The sequence below is a fragment of the Schistocerca serialis genome, unplaced genomic scaffold, assembly GCF_023864345.2.
Source record: "Schistocerca serialis cubense isolate TAMUIC-IGC-003099 unplaced genomic scaffold, iqSchSeri2.2 HiC_scaffold_1170, whole genome shotgun sequence".
NCBI lineage: Eukaryota > Metazoa > Arthropoda > Insecta > Orthoptera > Acrididae > Schistocerca > Schistocerca serialis.
Window position 1 is genome coordinate 42,501 of NW_026047371.1, and position 5,000 is coordinate 47,500.

General features: G+C 53.9%; 1 non-coding gene across 1 annotated transcript in view; it reads right to left on the reverse strand.

Annotated features, from left to right (window-relative positions):
* The window catches only part of LOC126433640 (small subunit ribosomal RNA), a 1,910-nt gene extending 1,528 nt beyond the window's left edge, over positions 1-382 (reverse strand). Inside the window, exon 1 of the ribosomal RNA XR_007578640.1 lies at positions 1-382. This exon is cut by the window's left edge and continues 1,528 nt beyond it. This is a non-coding gene — a ribosomal RNA (small subunit ribosomal RNA).
* Between the last annotated feature and the right edge of the window lie 4,618 nt (positions 383-5,000).

Genomic DNA, 5,000 nt, shown 5'->3' on the forward strand with positions numbered 1-5,000 from the left:
CCCCGTTACCCGTTACAACCATGGTAGGCGCAGAACCTACCATCGACAGTTGATAAGGCAGACATTTGAAAGATGCGTCGCCGGTACGAGGACCGTGCGATCAGCCCAAAGTTATTCAGAGTCACCAAGGCAAACGGACCGGACGAGCCGACCGATTGGTTTTGATCTAATAAAAGCGTCCCTTCCATCTCTGGTCGGGACTCTGTTTGCATGTATTAGCTCTAGAATTACCACAGTTATCCAAGTAACGTGGGTACGATCTAAGGAACCATAACTGATTTAATGAGCCATTCGCGGTTTCACCTTAATGCGGCTTGTACTGAGACATGCATGGCTTAATCTTTGAGACAAGCATATGACTACTGGCAGGATCAACCAGGGAGCTGCGTCAACTAGAGCTGAGCAGCCGGCCGCCCGGGAGTGTGTCCCGGGGGCCCGCGCGAACACGCAAGCGTCCGCTCAATTATTCTGCAAACAGGAGGAGGCTGAGCTCCCCTGCACAATACACCTCGAAACCCTCTCAGGTCCCGGCGGCGCGCAGCGCCGTCCTAAGTACTTGGTCGGGTTCGAGAGAGGCGCAATCGCCCGGAGTTTGGCGAGTAGACGCTTTAGGTGCGACCACCCGTGCTCCCAACTGAGCTTGCCGCTGCCGACAGAGGCCCGGGAGCGTGCTGTCGTGGCATTGCCGGCGGGAGACAACACGCGCCACCTACGGTGGCCGGCAGCTCCAACGCCAGCGCCACAGAAGGACAAAAGCCCCACTTGGGTGCCGAAGCGAACTCTCCCAGCACAGCGCACGCGCCAACACGTCCGCACAGCTGCGATACAATCCACCTGCGAGAACCGCAGAGGCGACCGAGCAGCAGACGGCGTCGCGGCGCCGAGCGCCGGGCGGCGGCGCATCCTCAGCGCACACAGTCCTCAATCGGACCAGCACACTGCAGATGTCCACCGCGCTTCGCACCGGGCCCGCGAGGACCTACTTTGGCCGCACGGCGCCGCGTGCAGGGTGCGCCGGCGCGCAGCTACGCCGCCTGCCGCCTCCGTCGGCCGGCGCGCCTGCCACTGGCCGCCCCCACCAGCCGGCTGTAGCGCGTGCGCCCACGCACCGCGCGGCCAGCACGCCGGGAGGCCCCCCCTCACCGGCCGGGGACGGTCCCACCCAGCCACCGCCGCGTATCGCTTCACACCCACATGCCATTCACGTTCGTGGGCATGGTGGGTATCGCTGAAACAACCGGTTGGTAGCTCAACCGATCGTCGCCATCACTGATTCACCTCTAGCGAGAACAACCGCACCACAACGGTTTACCAGTTCTTCATTTGCGTAACGTCACCAGCAAACGTAGACGTCCATCGCCATTTGCAAATTCAACGATTGTTGCATGCCTGTGTCAGGTGTCACGACACACTATGTCTGCCCACATACACGCAACAACATGTGCACGCTTCGCGAACACGTGGAAGGTGGCCCCCGTACGTATGCGATGTCCATTGCGCGAACGACTGTCAACCGGCCTCTGTCGCATGTCGCAGATGTGGAACGCAGTGCACCATGCTATCACGGTGTGTGAGAAGAGACGACTACGTCTGACAACACGCGCCACTACATCAACAGACGGCTCATGCCGATCGCCATCCACGGCATACCATACTGCAATCCAGCTCTTATAGGGAGACGACATGTAGCTGAGTGCACAATATTTGGACCGTATGGTTCGCCGTTGTTGGCGCAGTCGTGGTACGGTCACACATGTACCACGATGTATCATTCAGTACATGAGGACCAATGTGCAGTACAGTGTGTGATTTGGACGTACAACATCAGCGGACAGTTGACACAAGCCGTACCACAACGTAGGCTGTGCTTCGCCATGCGAATGCCAATGAACAACTGCGAAGGGCATTGAGCATGTACGTCCTGCTGCCATCCGCATTACAGTGTATAGCTGCAAGGTGTTTAACATGAAGCGATACTCTGGGGACCGGGCAGTGCGAGTAGCAAACTATATTGCGGGGGTTGCAGTTAGGCAACACTACACTAATTTAACGCGTCGTATGACAATTACAGAGCAGGTTAAGGCCCAACGTGTGTTGGGTTAAGGCCCAACGTGTGTTGGGTTAAGGCCCAACGTGTGTTGGGTTAAGGCCCAACGTGTGTTGGGTTAAGGCCCAACGTGTGTTGGGTTAAGGCCCAACGTGTGTTGGGTTAAGGCCCAACGTGTGTTGGGTTAAGGCCCAACGTGTGTTGGGTTAAGGCCCAACGTGTGTTGGGTTAAGGCCCAACGTGTGTTGGGTTAAGGCCCAACGTGTGTTGGGTTAAGGCCCAACGTGTGTTGTTTTAAGGCCCAACGTGTGTTGGGTTAAGGCCCAACGTGTGTTGGGTTAAGGCCCAACGTGTGTTGGGTTAAGGCCCAACATGTGTTGGGTTAAGGCGCAACGTGTGTTGGGTTAAGGCGCAACGTGTGTTGGGTTAAGGCGCAACGTGTGTTGGGTTAAGGCGCAACGTGTGTTGGGTTAAGGCGCAACGTGTGTTGGGTTAAGGCGCAACGTGTGTTGGGTTAAGGCGCAACGTGTGTTGGGTTAAGGCGCAACGTGTGTTGGGTTAAGGCGCAACGTGTGTTGGGTTAAGGCGCAACGTGTGTTGGGTTAAGGCGCAACGTGTGTTGGGTTAAGGCGCAACGTGTGTTGGGTTAAGGCGCAACATAGGTTAGGTTAAGGCGCAACATAGGTTAGGTTAAGGCGCAACATAGGTTAGGTTAAGGCGCAACATAGGTTAGGTTAAGGCGCAACATAGGTTAGGTTAAGGCGCAACATAGGTTAGGTTAAGGCGCAACATAGGTTAGGTTAAGGCGCAACATAGGTTAGGTTAAGGCGCAACATAGGTTAGGTTAAGGCGCAACATAGGTTAGGTTAAGGCGCAACATAGGTTAGGTTAAGGTACAATATAGGTTAGGTTAAGGTACAATATAGGGTAGGTTAAGGCGCAACATAGGTTAGGTTAAGGCACAACACGGGTTAGGTTAAGGCACAACACGGGTTAGGTTAAGGCACAACACAGGTTAGGTTAAGGCACAACACGGGTTAGGTTAAGGCACAACACGGGTTAGGTTAAGGCAGAATACGGGTTAGGTTAAGGCACAATACGGGTTAGGTTAAGGCACAATACGGGTTAGGTTAAGGCACAATACGGGTTAGGTTAAGGCACAATACGGGTTAGGTTAAGGCACAATACGGGTTAGGTTAAGGCACAATACGGGTTAGGTTAAGGCACAATACGGGTTAGGTTAAGGCACAATACGGGTTAGGTTAAGGCACAATACGGGTTAGGTTAAGGCACAATACGGGTTAGGTTAAGGCACAATACGGGTTAGGTTAAGGCACAATACGGGTTAGGTTAAGGCACAATACGGGTTAGGTTAAGGCACAATACGGGTTAGGTTAAGGCACAATACGGGTTAGGTTAAGGCACAATACGGGTTAGGTTAAGGCACAATACGGGTTAGGTTAAGGCACAATATGGGTTAGGTTAAGGCACAATATGGGTTAGGTTAAGGCACAATATGGGTTAGGTTAAGGCACAATATGGGTTAGGTTAAGGTACACATTGTTGTAAGGAAAGGTGTTTTGGGGGGGGGGGGGCGGCAGTTTGTTGATTGTGATTATCGTAAGTAAATGACTGCGGCATCATCTGATTTGCCACGTCAGGGTGCACCTTTGGCTCATAACAGGCGGCGCTCTGATTCCATGCTTGTGGCAGACCTGTGTCTTTCATTCCTGCCATTGTTTGTGTGGTGTGACAGGAGGCAGTATTGTGATGTTGGGTGCACCCCTGTGTGGGACATGTGTGGGTGTTGGTGGCTTAGCTGAGCAATGGTGGTTGTCGGAAGGGTGGGATATTCTGTTTTCCGAGTGGACCTCCCGGTCTGGTTATGATAGTGTGGATTGTCTAATGTGGCAGAGAGGATGCACTGGGTGTTGTTCCATGCTGGTGCTTACATATCGTCTGCGTGCCTGTTACAGGCAGAGAGTAGTGCGTGATAAGAGTGTCTGGCTGACGTGTGATTGTGAGCAGAGTCTTTCAGCATGTATACGGACAGGTCTATACATTATCTGTATTCTGATGGCTCTATCTATTACTAATCAGCGCCGTGTATACGTTTAATCCGGTTCCAGTCGAAACTATTGTATCTCTGTACATTAGTGACACGGCGAGCCCGGTATGTAGTTACTCGTCTCGGCAGCTTCCACCGGTGTATGGCAAATGATTATAAGGAATCAGTCTAGTCGTCAATACCGATAGTCTGACGTCACATGTCTGGGGTGGGGGACGCTGCGCCCTTCCGGTGGGTCATGGCCTAGGAAGACTCTTCCCACGCAGGGGGGCTTGGACTGTCATTGACTCTTCCGAGTAATATACTTGCCGTACGTTTTTGCGACTGCGAGTGCAACGCTCACCGGTACCGACATGGATGGAGCGCCTCCTAGCTGCCGCTGAGCATCTGCATTCGTACAGAGAGCAACGCGATCGCGTCTGTAGCTCGTACGTGGTACAGCTCGCAGCTCATGTATATGGACAGCGGGAATGTCGCATATTGGACATAACTCTTCATGAAACGCACGTTATAGGGGTGGATTGCACATTGCGAGTGCGAGCAAAGTCCGCCGTTCATCCGCTGGAGTTGCGAGTTGGGCGGTTGGGGTGGGGCACGAACGGGTGCAGGTGGAGTGATTGCCGGTCCACGACTTCGTGCGGCAGAGGCGCTGGCGTTGGGGTGCTGTTGTCGACAGAGGATGCAGGCTTTGTGGGTGGGGTCGAAAGAAGGGCACTGTGGGCCCATGGCTGTCTTAGTCGGCTTGGCGTCTCATAGATGACGGTATCGTCGTTGCAGGAGGTCATGTTGCGGGAGACCTACAGATGGCGGTGTGTTTTGCGGTGCGCTCGACATGGCGGACGTAGTGTTGTCAGATTCGCATAGATGGAGGTATTGCATGTGCTT